We start from the raw sequence: 15,431 nt of genomic DNA, 5'->3' as shown, positions 1-15,431 counted from the left end.
AGATCTGGTCCATTACCATCATGGCAGGAAGCATGGTGGCATGCAGGCAGACAAAGTGCTGTTGAAGTAGCTGGGAATTCTACATCAGGAATGGGCAGGCAGCAGGACTCTAGGCCTGGCTGAGCACTCAAAACCTCAAAGCCCGCCCCCAGTGACTCGCTTCCTACAAGAAGGCCACACCCACTCTAACAAGGCCACACCTACTCCAAGGCCACACCTCCTAGTTGTGCCCCTCCCTATGGCGCTATGGCAACCAATTTTATTCAAACCATCACTTGTAAGATGAAACAAACCCTTTCCTTCCTATCAGTTTTTGTCAATATTTTACCACATCAATAAAAAATGAACTAAGGCAAAGGAATTCTAACCTTCTCCATTTATTCTTCTCTGATTTGTTCTTGTAACCATCTTCAATAGCTGAACAAGCTGCCTATTAGCCCAGTTACTAGGTGCTGCAATATTGAGAGAAACAAGCAAAAATGGCCGCAGAATCCGCACAGATGGATCCAATGGGATCGCTAAGAAACTGTTTCCCACAAGCAGACCTAAGGAGCAGACAGGGGAGGTGTGAAAGAGTTTAGCTATAAGAATGGCAGCAAGACTCTGAAGCTAAGTACATGGGGGTCCTGAGGTCAGATACTGTGTGTGGTCGTGAAGATACAACAACCAATTAGGATAATGAGATATCATAGTAAGATAATAAAATGAATGTGTGTGCAACCTTGGAGTCCAGAAAGTGAAACCAACTAGTTACTTAGGAAATGTTGATGTAACAAACAAATACCAAGTCAGGCAGTAGTGGTAGACACTTTTAATCCTGGACCTCTGTGAGTTTGAGGCCAGTCTGGTCTACAGAGCAAGTTCAAGGACAGCCAGGGTTACATAGAGAAACCCTGTCTCAAAACAAACAAACAAACAAAAATCATAACAATAGTAACAATATACAGAAGATACAGGCTTAGTGGGAGTACTGAGAAGGAACAGAGAAACCTTGTAGGCATAAGGATATTTTCTTTTTTAATTTAGCTACTAACACAGCTACTAATTTTTCTACATTCCTTAATGTGTGTGTGTGTGTGTGTGCCATGCACATGCTTGTGTGTGTGTGTATGGGCCATGCACATGCTTGTGTGTGTGTGTGTGTGTGTGTGTGTGTGTGTGTATGGGCCATGCACATGCTTTTGTGTGTATGTGTGTGTGTGTGTGTGTGTGTGTGTGTGTGTCACTACATTGTGGAGCTCAGACGATAACTTGGAGGACTTGGCTCTCTCCTTTCACTACATGATTCCCAGAGATTGATCTCAGCAGGCTCCTTTATCAGCTAAACCATACTGCTGGGTTTTGAAAGAAGGGTTTGTAAGAAAAAAAGAAAGAAAGAAAGAAAGAAAGAAAGAAAGAAAGAGAGAGAGAGAGAGAGAGAGAGAGAGAGAGAGAAAGAAAGAGGGAGGGTGGGAGGGAGGGAGGGAGGGAGAGAGAGAGAAGACTGGAAAGGAGCATTATGGGAAATGACATATACAATCTAATAAAAGATGCAATGGATCTGTCCTTTCCCCTTGTCTCCCCCTGCCCCTCCCCCGTAAAGACACAGGAGATGGCTCAGTGGTTAAGAACACATACTCCTCTTGTAGAGGACCTGAGCTCAGTTCTCGCCTACACTGGGTTATTCACAACCACTTCTAATTCCAAGGGACCCAAAACCTCTGGACTCCAAGGGCACCAGCATGCTCACATGCATGTCCCACACATATACATAATTTAAAATAAAATCTCTCTCTCTCTCTCTCTCTCTCTCTCTCTCTCTCTCTCTGACACAAGGAATATTTCTAGCCCCTGAAATATACATAAGCCTGTCTGCTTGGAGACACTGAGATGATGAGAAACCACTAAAGCAGAACCTTCAAGCCCCGTGTTGTTTCTTGGGGAGTGGCGTTTGCCATTCAAAGCAAGTAGCAAAGATGGAATGAGACTATGGTGACCCTACTCTGACAGTAAAGGAGATGACGCTCTGGGTGCCCAGTGCATCAAAACTGGCCAGCATGGCAGAAGCTGTGCCAGGAAGGGATAGGCTGCGAATGAACTTCTGGCTTAGGACCTTCCACAGGGCTTTCTAGACCTTGAAACACACCCACTACTCACCAGACAGAAAGCAGCACCAAAGGGCACCATCATGCATATCCGGGGTTCCCTACTAGGGCCCTCACCTCTCACTAAGGTCAGCCGAGCAGGGCGAGCAGGGCGAGAATGCCAGAGCGACCTTCCCATGGTTTGCAACAGTCATCCACGTTTCCCTCCCGTGAACCTGCCCCTACCTCTATCCCTCAGGGCCCTGCAACAGCCATCAGCCTCCTCTTTGTGAAAGAGACTGGCTTTCCTCTAGCTCCAACCAAGAACTCTCTGTGCTTAATCCTCTATTTGTTAGTTATGTATACACTGTGTGAGTTCCTGTGTGTACCAGGCCATGTCACTTCCTTCACTGAAAAAGCACGTGAAAGTACCCAAGGAGCTAAAGGGATCTGCAACCCTATAGGTGAAAACATTATGAACTAACCAGTACTCCTGAGCTCTTGACTCTAGCTGCATATGTATCAAAAGATGGCCTAGTCGGCCATCACTGCAAAGAGAGGCCCATTGGACTTGCAAACTTTATATGCCCCAGTACAGGGGAATGCCAGGGCCAAAAAGTGGGAGTGGGTGGGTAGGGGAGTGGGGGGGGGGGAGGGTATGGGGGACTTCTGGGATAGCATTGGAAATGTAAATGAGGAAAATACCTAATAAAAATATTTTTTAAAAAAATTTAACATAAAAAAAAAAGAAAGAAAAAGAAAAAGCACGTGGAGCGGACGAGGGCAGCAGGGCCGAAAATGTCAGTGGCACTGAGACGTCCCGAACCAAAGGATGCAGGGCAGATTCAAGTCCGCCATCCCAAGGGGCTGATAGCATGTGATAGTGTATAATAATATCACAGATTCAGGGGGCGCCTAATCAAGACAGGCATACTCTCATCTCTCACTTCTGAGGACCATGGGAAGCTCCCCCGCCTTCCCATGGACAGGTACAGAAACATCCACAGAGAACTGGTGAGGGAGTGGAGGTTGGGGGGGTGCGGGGGGGATTCTGTTCCAGGAACAAGGAAGTACCGCCATCCAGGCCTTCCTAGTTAACCCGGCAACCTGCCACCCAGAGGCAGTAAACAGCAAGTGCACCCCGAGTCTCAAATGCCCACGTGTTTGGTTTTCTCTTTGTGACAGAATTCCTGACGTAAACAACTCGAAAGGACGACTTATTTTAATTCCCCGTTTCATTGGTTGCCGTCCAAGATTAGCTGGATACATAGATCTGAGCTTGGGGAGCCGCAAGCGGCATGATGGTTGGAAGAGTAAGACGGGGACTGCTCACCTGGAGGTATCCACGAAGCAGAGAGACAGGGGAAGGGAGGGGGAGAGGGAGGGGGAGAGGGAGAGGGAGGAAGTGAGGGGGAGAGGGAGAGGTAAGAAGGAGGAGGAAAGCAAGGAGAGGGGAGAGAGAGGGAGGAAAGGAAGAGAGAGGGGGAGAGGAGGGAGGGAAGGAGAGAGAGGGAAGAGGGAGAAGGAAGAAGAGGGAGAGGGAAGGAAAGGGAAAGTGAGAGAGGGAGCAAATACTCTCTCCCCAAACATCTTCAACTTTCTCCATATTTGAGCAACCACTTCAGACATGAACCATGTTAAAATGGAGGTATTTGTTCCTTCTTTTCTTCCACCCAGTTTTCCCATTGACTTGTGAACGCTGCACACACACATAAGGCAAGCCCCGCCCCCCGGCCGTTAATAGGCTCTGAGTTCACCTTTACTGCCACACCCAGACACGGACTGTCTTCATCTCTCAGGTACTTCCGAAGTCAATCAAGCTTAAAACCATCACGACCTGTGACAAAAACGGGGTTGAAGGGTATCAATTACAATTTGGAAGTTTCTAACTTTCAAAAAAATGTTTGTAAGATTGAAACTTGACAGACTGAGAACAACATGTGTCACAAAATCTGGCTAAGAAATAGCCTAAGATTGACGAATAGGGGGTTAGCTCCTGGCTGGGAACACATGGGGAAGCTGACCAAGGTTCAGGATGGGAAGGAGCACTGTCAGAGGAGCACTGTCAGAAAGGAGCACTGTCAGAGAGGAACACTGTCAGAGAGGAGCACTGTCAGAGAGGAGCACTGTCAGCGAGGAGCACTGTCAGAGAGGAGCACTGTCAGAGAGGAGCACTGTCAGAGAGGACCTGGGCAAAAACCATCAGTAAACACAAAAGCTGCTGGCACCCACTGATCTTTAAAAGATGAAATTGAGCTGGGCAGTGGTGGTGCACGCCTTTACTCCCAGCACTTGGGAGGCAGAGGCAGGCGAATTTCTGAGTTCGAGGCCAGCCTGGTCTACAGAGTGAGTTCCAGGACAACCAGGGCTACACAGAGAAAAACCCTGTCTTGAAAAATCAAAACCAAAACCAAAAAAAAAAAAAAAAAGATGAAATTGAGACAAAGAATGGGGGTTCTTTTCCCCAGTAAATTTTATAACCATCAATTTCTATCTGTAGCCCCATTTCTCACTCCACACTTCAACTGCCAGTCTCAACTTCCCCATTTCTGGAATTCTCCACTGTGACAAACCTGTGTTCCTTCAACCTTGACACAGGAACCTGAGTACAAATCTCCCCATATCTGGTCTTCCGTTGTTGTCCCCCCCCCCCCCCACAACATCTTTCTCTGGCCCCTGTAGATAATGCTCCCTCAGCCCACTTGGGCTCCAGCATCCTACAATACCTTTCCTCCCTCCCCACTTGTGGATACAATGTCCCCTTCCAGTCCCCAACTTTCTGATGCCCCAACCCTGCTGTGCTCCAACTTTAATTCAAATGCTAAGAACAAATCCACTCCTGTGAAATAATTTGCCCAAAAACCATTGATCTTGGAATACAAGTTGCTAACTGGCTCTCCTAAAAAAAAAAAAAAAAAAATCCATGCAAATTTATAAAGTAGCATTTTTCAAAAATCACATGTGAAATAATGGGTCTTACTCGCCTTTTCAATTTACCTTCTGTTTTGAACCTTTCTCTATTAGGTATGGCCAAGTGAGACAAGGACAAAAGAGCCATTTGGTCTACCTGCCTCACCTATCTTGGACTCCTGCAACAAAATGATTTGAGGCAAAGTCTTGGTCTAATTAATTGATGAGCTATATGTATAGGTATTTTAATCCATCTCTACCTTTTAAAGATTTGTTTATGTGTATGTATGTACATCTATATGAATTCATCACACATATATGAGGGTATCCGAGGAGGACAGAAGAGGGTGTTGGATCCCTCTGGAGCTGGAGTTATAGATAGTTGTGAGTTGCTCAACCTCAGTGGTAAGAATGGAATTCGGGGCCTCTGAGGGAGTAATGAGCACTGCTGAGCCATCTCTTCAGCCCCTAACCCCTACCATTTATTAATAATATTAATAATAATGATTAGTATTTATTTTCTTTATTTACATTTCAAATGTTATCCCCTTTCCTGGTTTCCCCTCCAAAAACCCCCTATTCCCTCTCCCCTCCCCCTGCTCACCAACCCTTCCACTCCTGCTTCCTGGCCCTGGCAATCCCCTACATTGGGGCATAGAGCCTTCACAGGACCAAGGGCCTCTCCTTCCATTGATGACTGACTAGGCCATCCCATTTAGGTTTTGACAATGAAACTAAGGAGTGACTTTCAAAAGGTTTTGACAGAAGAGTCTGGCACTTCCAGAGGACCTGGTTTGATTCCTGGAACCTACATGGTGGCTCACAAACATCTGTAACTTGAGTTCTGGAGGGCTGATGCCCTCTTCTGGCCTCCATAGGAACCAGGTACACAAAAGGTAGAGAAAATACACACAGGTAAAATACCAATACAGGTAAAAATGGAATAAAAATAGTTTAAATTGCCCGGCAGTGGTGGCGCATGCCTTTAATCCCAGCACTTGGGAGTCAGAAGCAGGCAGATCTCTGAGTTCAAGGCCAGCCTGGTCTACAGAGTGAGTTCCAGGACAACCACGGCTACACAGAAAAACCCTGTCTTGGAAAAAAAAATAATAATTTAAATTTAAAAAGAAATATCATCTTTTAAAAAACTGCAGCAGACAAGAGAACCCTGGTCAATGGAACCCCAAAGTCTGTGGAGACTGATAAAATATCCAGCGGAGATGTTCCAAGAAGACTGATGTACAAACTGGCCAGACCCTTTACAAAGGCGTGTGGTAAGTTCTTGAAAAAAGTGAAATCCTGCCGGGCGGTGGTGGCGCATGCCTTTAACCCCAGAATTTAGGAGGCAGAGGCAGGCGGATTTCTGAGTTCGAGGCCAGCCTGGTCTACAGAGTGAGTTCCAGGACAGCCAGGGCTACACAGAAGAACCCTGTCTCGAAAAACAAAAACAACAAAAAACAAAAAGCAAAAAAACAAAAAAACAAAAAAAAAACCCACAACAACAGCAACAACAAAAAAAAAAGAAGCGAAATCCTGAAGGGATGATTCCTGTTTCCCAAGGTGGGTTGACATTCTGGAGTCTTTTGTCACTCCAAGGGAAAGTGCTTGGACCTGGGCGTCCACTTTATTCACTGCAATTGACAAACTCCCTGCAGGAGAAAGTCATGTGGAACTCCAGGGTTGAGGAGAGTGAAGGAGTGTGTGTGTGCTTTAGGAAAATTAATGCAATGCTTGCAAAAGAAAGATTATATCTGGGAGACATACCTAATGGGTGTAATTGCCACAGTGACTGAGTTACTTGGTCTCCCCTGGTCTCAGTCCTTGGTACACTTCTGTCCTTTGTCGCCTATATCGTTGGAAAGAATCGCTTCACTGACTGCACAATACTCTCTCCTTTAGTACATAGCTATGAAAAGTATGGTGTCACTCAAGGTCACAAGCTCAAATTGGTCGGAGTCCGCAAAGAGACGGGAGTCATTACCTCGTTTGGTTGCTTAGCAGGGTTGAGCCAGCAAATTAGCCACTTCCACGGAAGTTCTGCTGTACTGGCGTCCTACCCTAGTTAGCATCTCATCTCGCTTCTTGATCACCAGCCTCAGAGAGAAATGCCTGCCAGGACCTCGTGACCATGAATGTGCTGCCTTTGAAACAAATCAAAACAACCAAACCATTCCAATGACGATAATAATAACAACCCACCTGCAACAGTAACTGAAGAGGCAAGAATGCATCCTAGGCCTTGAAAGGTCAGCTGCTGTGGGCCCCGGGGGGTGGGGGTGGGGGGTGGGGGGGCTCACACGTGCATGCAACTATGGGCTCCAGCATTTCTGATCATTGTTGTCCCTTAACTCAACCGTTCGTTTGTCCCTCAAAGGGGAGTGTCAGGTTGCTTTAAAACGCCAGCATTGGCTGTTTCCAACCTCCTGGAAAGGGCGATGAATCAAATTACTGACAGCCATTCTTTTTCCTGCGAGCTTGGCTTTGGCTAAAGAGGAAAAGTCTTAAGACTGGGGTAGAATAATAAAGAACATAAGGCCATGGTCATAACCTTGTGTGCTCCACTTTGGGGACTGCTATCCCCACCCCCTGAGTCCCAGCTTAAAAAGACAAGGGCCAATAGTAATGAAGAAAGTGAGGGCACTGTTTGAAACATAACCTACAATTTTCTTTTAATTGAGATAGGGTCTCACTATAACCCTGGATGGCCTGGAACTCGCTTTGTAGATCAGGCTGAACTTCAGCTCACAGAGATCCCCCTGCCTCTGCCTCCTGAACACTGATATTAAATGTGTATGACACCACACATGGCCTCCTTTCTTGATTAAACAACTTAGAACGTGTTACTGAGGGCTGGAGAGATGGCTCAGCGGTTAAGAGCACTGACTGCCTTCTGAAGATCCTGAGTTCAAATCCCAGCAATCACATGGTGGCTCACAACTATCCGCAATGAGATCTGATGCCTTCTTCTGGTGTGTCTGAAGACAATAAATCTTTAAATAATAATAATAGTAATAATAATAATAATAATAATAATAATAAAGAATTGTTACTGAGCCAACCAATTTGTAGAGCAAATTAAAAACAAATCAAATTCCCAGTTAGACATGCTCAAAGCCTGGCACAATAATATTTACACCTTTATTCCCAGCACTTGGAAAGCAGAGGCAGGTGAGTTCAAGACTAGCCTGGTCTACATAGACAGTATGTAATGCCAGTCTCCACACATGGACAGTTCCAGCTCCCCCGACCACATTCTGCGCTGTCTAACACACACCACCAACAACACCAACACCAACAAAAACCCATTACCTCCATCACCAATACTACCATCACCACCACCACCACCACGAACAACAACAATAACAACAAAAGCCTGATAATTTATCTTTCTTGTCTCTTCAGAGTCTTTCTTGGGCCCTATCTCCTAGTAAGGAAGCCCAGGCAGATCATAAAAAGTCACATGGAGAAGAATCAGGGGCCCTTCCCCTGACTGAGCTCTTAGTCGGCAGCTAATTGCACTTCTCTGGCCGTATGAGTGACTCATCGTGAAGCAGGTCTTGGTGCTCCAGTGCAGCTGCCGAAGATGGTCTCTCGGGAACAGTTACGGATCTCCCACGTACCAGATCCCTGTTCAAACTTCCCAACTCGTGTGAGGTGGCACATTTGCAGACCCAGTAGTGAGGAAGCTGAGGCAGGAGAAGAAAGAATTCAAGGCCAACCTAACCGACAGTGAGAGCTCCAGACCACCCAGGGAGATGTAGTGGGAGCACCTGTCTCAAACAAATACAAAGTAACAAACAACAACAACAAAAATCTTTCTTGTTTTAAGGTGTTTGTTATTTTGTTACAGTGACTAATGCCTAAACACAATCTTCCCTCCTGCAACCTCTCTCTGCATCCTTTTTTTTTTTTTTACCTCGGGGGCCTATTCAATACTCAAGATACTTGGCCAAGGTTGCCCTCAGTTAATGTGTAAATGTAGATAGAAATGTAGAACTCTGGTTCTGCTTAGAATTTAGGCTCAAGCCATGTTGTGGGTGGGGCCTCTGAAGCTGCTTTTTACAGCTACTGCAATGCTTGGTGGGAAATGTAGCTCACAGTAACCCCCCAAAAGAGTTCCGGGTTGTTCGAGGGATATGAGCGTCACAAGAACCAAGGACAGAACTCTACCATCAGATCCAGTGTGAGAGAGAAGCCACTGTAGAAAGTGGGCAAAAGCAATCTCCGGGGTTGACCACTGGGCGGTGGGGTTCAGAGATGCTGCAGTGACAGACACCAAAGCAGTGAATCGGAGTAGACAAAAGGAAAACTGGGAGTGCCACAGTTTGTTGGGAAGGGAAGGAAGACAGACCATGAGTAGTCGAAGGAGGAGGTGAGGTTAGGGAAGGAACTTGTAGATTAGTTTGGTCTTAAAGATGAGACATTGCCAAACCAGTGTTGTTCAAATGATCCCTGAGGAGGCAGTGGAGTGCACTCGGGATGCAGGGAGATGATGGGGTGTGAGAACTACACAGGAGGAAGAAACGAAAACGGAAAGGAGAGAGAAGGAGTAAATTGAAAACTATGCCACTAGCTTTTACAGGGAGGACAGCAAACTGGATGGCACATAGGCAGACCACTTGAATGAAGATGCATTCTGTCCATTCTTAATTCAAACGGTCTTCTATACTCCGATAAAAAGCGTTTTCCAAATAAAATCATCTCTTTTTCTAAGCACACTTTGTCCTTATTTATATGACAGAATAAAAAAAATTAAACAAAACATGGGCCATCCATATGAAAAGTGGAGTCTAGCGGGATCTGACTATCCAGGTATGCTTGTGCCTGCACAACCAAGGCGCCCTGGAAGAAAATGGAAAGCAACAGCCTTCCAGGCAATCCCGGTTCCTCCAGCGCCACCCAGTGGCCACAGTGGAGAATGTCAGGAGCGCGCCGCAGACCTGGAGAACGGAGCTCAAAGCCTATAAAACAAGCCTTTGTGTTGAGAAGGTGCTTTTCCTGCCAAATCAAGTCACCGTGTGTTACAAATCCTGGAAGAGCAATCCGGAGGAACAAAGCCCTGATTTTTTTTAAAGCGAGTGTGGAAACCAAACCCTACTTCCTTCCTGAAGGATTAGGGCGTATTGAGGTTGATGGAGTTGGTCATCTTGTTTCAAGGATGACCTGCTGGCATCGCTACCTGGGCCCGGAGAGAGGGAAAATATTTAAGCTCTCCGGGGAGTTTATCAAAGGTTTTTCTGTTCGGGTTACTAAACGGTTACAAAGGGCTCTCTATGGCTGTTTTGCTCTATGCCCCACCACCACCACCACCGTTCTTGCTTAAAGTTTGTTAATAACACTGAACCTGACTCTCTTGCCTGCATAGCTAAGGGCAAATGGGCTTGTGAGCCAGAATGAATGGCACCTTAGATGTCCTTGTGTGCCTCCCTGCGGCAAAACGGCTTCTCAGTACCCTAGGAGGCAGGGGGGAGGGGTTGCAAGGAAACACACTAAATTGTGCTCTATTGCCCACAGGACACATGGTGAAGCACAAATATTTTAGACCTATGGGTCTTAGCTACTTTTCTACTGCTGTGATAAAATACCATGTCCAAGGCAACTTATAAGAAAGGCTTTTTAGTTAGGCTCATGAGTCCAGAGACTTAGAGCCCATGATGGCGGAATAAAGACATAGAGGCGGGAACAGTGGAGAGAGTTCACATCTCCAAGCGACAAGCAGGAGGCAGGGGGAACACTGGGAAAGACAAGAGTCTTTTAAACCTTAAAGCTCACCCCCTGCACCACGCTAAACTTCCTGCAACAAAGCCACACCTCCTAATCTTTCCCAAACAGCCACCAGTTGGAGATCAAGTATTCACACATAGGAACCTACAGAGGCCATTCGTATTCAAATCTCAACAGTGTGCGTGAGTGTTTGGCCCGCACGTATGTATATGTACCATGTACATGTCTGATGCCAAGAGAGGCAATGGATACCCTGTAGCTAAAGCCACCATGTGGTGCTATGCAAGAACAACAGGTGCTCTTAAAACACTGAGCCATCTCTCTAGTCCCAGATGATCGTGTTTCTAATGAGATACTATATATTTGGTGGTGATGAATTTTACCTTACGATACAGAGTGTTTTTTAAAATGCCATACTGTGAATTGTATATTAAATCAACATGCCTGTGTGGTAAGAAACTGAAGCCATTCTGTTTGAGGGTCTCCTGCCTGACTCGGGGGGGTTGCGGTTCTATTTATCTAAGAGCCAACACGGAGCCTTTAACCCGAGCCCATCAGTTGCTGCCCAGATCCATGCCTGCTCCAGACAGTCTGATCCCTAAGGACAGTCTGTTCCCCTGAGTGTGAGACCCTGTCTCATGGGGAGACCCTTGCAGCCTTTCTCCACCCCTAGGGGGCTTGGTGGCCTCAGTGGGACAGCACTTTACTATATGACTTCTCTATGCCTCTACTCTGTCGCCCGGGAGGAGCTCGGTGAGTCTGGTGGTACAGAGACCTCACACGGTGAAGGTTCTTTCTTGCACCCCTAGGAAAGCTCTCCCACGACCCTCAACATCATCCAAGACAGATGAACTGCTGGAATGATAACGGGTTCTCGCATACCTATTTCCTAAGAAGGAAATATTCTCCCCTAGAGAAAAGGGAGAGGGGCTCAAAAAACACACAAGGAAGTAACAAGACCCAGGAGCTTCCACCCTAAGGGTTACACAAACAGCACACAATTGGGGCAGGGGAAGCTCTGCTGGAATTGCCTACCAGGAACACAGAGGACTCCTAGAATGTGACTCTCATAAGTCGTCCTATGCCTATGCTAGGCTAGGGTAAGAATTTTAGGGATGTAGCTACCTGAGTCACTGAGAATCCCAATAAATGCATTGGCTCACTACACTAGACTCGGATGGAGCCATTTCATTGGAATGTCATCTGTGCCATATCTGGACTCAATAGATGGTATTAACGTCTCTCCACAGGGAGGAAGGGGCAGCAACAGGACACTCACATGATGTCCCCCAGAAGGTCTGGTGAAACTGGAACACATGTACAAAGGAAGCAGCATACGCGGCCATCAGTATCTTCATGCCTGTGGATGGGTTGGAAGACACATAAAACTTTTCCAATAGCAATGTGCCATGACTTTGGGTGTGGCCCACGGGAGGTGTTTCTTTATGCATCCCCGGTCTAGTCAGTGAGGACAGCTTTCGGCCTCAAACCACGGAAGGATTTCAGTTGTGCTTGACGGGTGTCTAATCTCTGTCAAAGACATCCTCTGGAATCACTCCTCAGCTCTTAACATGTCTGTCTTCTGCACTCACCTTCCTCGGGACCCTCTTACCTCCCCCTCATGCCCTCTTGTTCTCCTCCTCTTCTGTCTACCTGCTCTCCTCACTGGCTTCTCTCCCCACCCCCTTGCTCCCCCTCTATGTTGCTCCTCTGAAAAGAGTGGGTGCCTTAGGAGAAAACTGGTGTTTGATGAAGGCAAGCCCTCAGTCCTTACACAGCCTTCTGAGCCAAGTGCTGCCATTTTCCTATAAGAAAACAGAGGCTGGGCAATGTGTCCAGTTTTGGGTACAAGTTCACACAGCTAAGAGGATACAGAACCAGACACCTACCGTGATGCCAGGATGACTTTAAAGTCCAAGCCTACCCCCTTTAAAGTTTCTACCCTACCCCTGCTGCCTCCCACAAAGGGACTTTTCCTCTGCTGGGGCTGGGTGGAAGCAAAGAGGAACTCAGCTGCCTCTGAAGAGTATCCAGGCCATGAGGAAAATGCTGGCTGAAGAAAGCTGGTAGCTGCTAAGGGTAAGTGTGAAGCAGTGAGGGCTGTGACTTCTGGAAATTCCACAAACTCCAAGGGTTGAGGCAGCCTGAAATCCAAAGGCAGCACCCTTCCCAGAGCGGGGACATCCAGGGCAGTTGAGTGGTACTTTCCCTGGGTTACGAACATACGGCTGCATTAGATTGGACTCGATGATAGAAACATAAGCAATACTAAGTTTCTTACTAGCTTGTAAAGGATTTTCCCAATTTCTACTTTTCAGGCAGGAAATCCTTCATAGGAATCACAGTTCCTGTTACTTAGTATTTTGCATACCCACCAAGGGACCACGAGATGACAAGAGGGAACAAAAATCTAGCACCAGCAAGGAACATCTAGAAATTTCATCACACCTCTCGGCCTCCGAGACTCTTATAAATATTAATTTAACTTGCGGCATAATTGGTAATAAAATTCTCTTTGTATCAAGGAAGTGGTAAAACTTAATAGGCTGGAAGCCTGCATAATTCCTGGGTGGATTTACTGCAGGCGTGTAGCCCTCTAATTGTATTGTGGAGGCTGATTTACTGTGCCACGTCTGCCAACCAGAATGGCACTGATTAATGGCTCGAGTGGCATTGCCAATGGCCATAAGCAGCCTGGCAAAAAGTAAGCATCATCATAAGAGGATAAAAACTTAGTTTCTTTTGAAGCTCAGTACTTAGTTTAACCATGCACTCATTCAGTCTACCTGAGATCTCCAGGCACCTTCTTGTGAGATCTAATAGCCAGTCATCAATCTGACTTGACATCACCCTTGACCATCAGCATTAGATCTGTTTATTACCCTCTTCCTTGAGATTGTCGTCTTTCTGCTTCCAGGATACTGTGTTGTTTCTGCCTGCTCTTGCTTCTGCCTTTCCAGCACTTCTCTCTCCCGCTACTGTGACTAGTCTATGTATCTTTTTTGTTATGGTTTGGATACAAAATATCTCTCAAAGGCCCCTGGTGGTAGACCCTTGGCTTCCACCTGGTGGTGCTAATTTGGGCAGTGGTAGAAACTTCAGGAATTGGGCCTTTGCCAGTAGCTTACCAGGATTGTGCTTCTGAGAATTTCACCTGTCCCCCAGACTCTCCCCTCTCTCTCTCTTTCTGTCTGGCATGATGTCTCCACCACTCCCTCCCCACCACAGAGGACTGAAACCTCTGAGTCCAAGAGCCAGACGACCCCTCCTCTTCTATGTCAGACAAGCTGTCACAGAGGCAAGAAGGCTAAACGAGATGTGGCTTTTCTTATTTGTTACCTATATCCCCCACTGTAGACAAGGTCCTTGACAACAGGTTATTTGTATCTCTTCATTATTCCTCCTCAATACCCACAACAGAGCCTGACACATGAGAGCTTCCAATGAATAGTTCTCCAAACGAAATCTTCATTGTATCCCATAGTAGTTTCTATAAGAATGGCCCCCACCGGTTCATAGGTTTGAATGCTTTGTCCCCTGGTGGTGGAACTGTTTGGGAAGGATTAGGAGTGGCTTTGTTGGAGAAGGTTTCCAAAGCTCCTCTCTCTCTTTCTCTCTCTCTTTCTCTCTCTCTCTCTCTCCCTCTCCCTCTCCCCCTCCCTCTCCCCTCCCCCTCCCCCTCTCTCCGTCCCTCCCTCCCTCCCTCCCTCCCTCCCTCCCTTCCTTCCTCCTTCCCTCTCCCCCTCTCTCTATGTCTCTCTGTATCTCTCTGTCTCTGTCTCTCTGCCTTGTGGTTGTTAGCTGTCATGTCACATGTAAGCTGTCAGCTACTGTTCCAGCACCATGCCTGCCTGCCGGCTTGCTGCCATGCCTCCCCTCCATGATAGTCCTGGACTCTGCTGCCCTCTGGGTACATCAGCCCCAGATTAAGTATTTTCTTTTTTAAGTTGCTTTGATCAGGATGTTTCTTGACAGCAATAGAAAAGTAACTAAAATACAGTCAAAAGCATCTTTGTAGCAGCCTATCTCTGGGGACCACTTATTATCCACACACATCCACGCTTCCTCTGCACTGTTTGTGAGACATCCTTCAACTAGGACATAACCTTTCCAGGCTCCGGTTGCCTAGAGAGGGCTCTGCATATTTAAATATTGTCAACTTCTGAGGAGAGGGTTTTGTTTTGGCTTTTTATTTTTTATTTTTTTTTTTAGTTCACAAGATTTTGTTACCCCATTTCTTCATTTGTACAACTTGAAAACATACACACGTTAGTTTCATGCATAGTCCTATGTGTGTGAGTAAGGCAGCCCTATGCTAATGTATGCTGTGACTTTAGACAAGCAATGGAAAGGTGTCCATCCAAAGCCCTGGCTACGCTCTATTGGAGCCGAGGAGCCTCGAGGAGGCAGATTCCAGGAGAAGAGGTCATTCTTCATGAAGATCCAGGGAGGGCATTCACGGACAGCTTGCTGGCATGGAATTTGTAGCTCTAATCATGAAACTGCAAGACCACCTGCCAAAAAGCAATTATTTCGATGTCAGTATTTTTCCAGGCCCTCTACACTCCGATGATAAATCTTCATCTGGTCATTTAGAACCGTGTCAGAATGACATTTCGTTCATAAACCCCGAGGTGAAGTTTAGAAGGGGGAAAAAATCATTATGTAATTTAGTGAAAATGTCCATATATTGAAATGAACAGAGTTTATGAAATGAAGTGACATGTCCTCTCT

At 46.4% G+C, this 15,431-nt stretch overlaps 1 long non-coding RNA gene across 2 annotated transcripts; it reads left to right on the top strand.

Moving 5' to 3' along the window:
* Window positions 1-3,300: 3,300 nt before the first annotated feature.
* On the top strand, window positions 3,301-8,786 carry Gm31786 (predicted gene, 31786). 2 transcript variants are annotated; one of them, NR_166571.1, is made up of 6 exons: window positions 3,301-3,402; window positions 3,741-3,862; window positions 5,088-5,213; window positions 6,128-6,247; window positions 6,873-7,219; window positions 8,376-8,786. It is a non-coding gene; the product is annotated as a predicted gene, 31786 (long non-coding RNA). The 2 variants fall into 2 exon arrangements; NR_166572.1 differs by lacking the exons at window positions 6,128-6,247; window positions 6,873-7,219.
* The last annotated feature ends 6,645 nt before the right edge of the window (window positions 8,787-15,431 follow it).

This window comes from Mus musculus, chromosome 8 (assembly GCF_000001635.26).
Source record: "Mus musculus strain C57BL/6J chromosome 8, GRCm38.p6 C57BL/6J".
Classification (NCBI taxonomy): domain Eukaryota; kingdom Metazoa; phylum Chordata; class Mammalia; order Rodentia; family Muridae; genus Mus; species Mus musculus.
The sequence above is the reverse complement of the archived record's forward strand: the minus strand, read 5'-3'. Positions and strand labels throughout refer to the sequence as shown.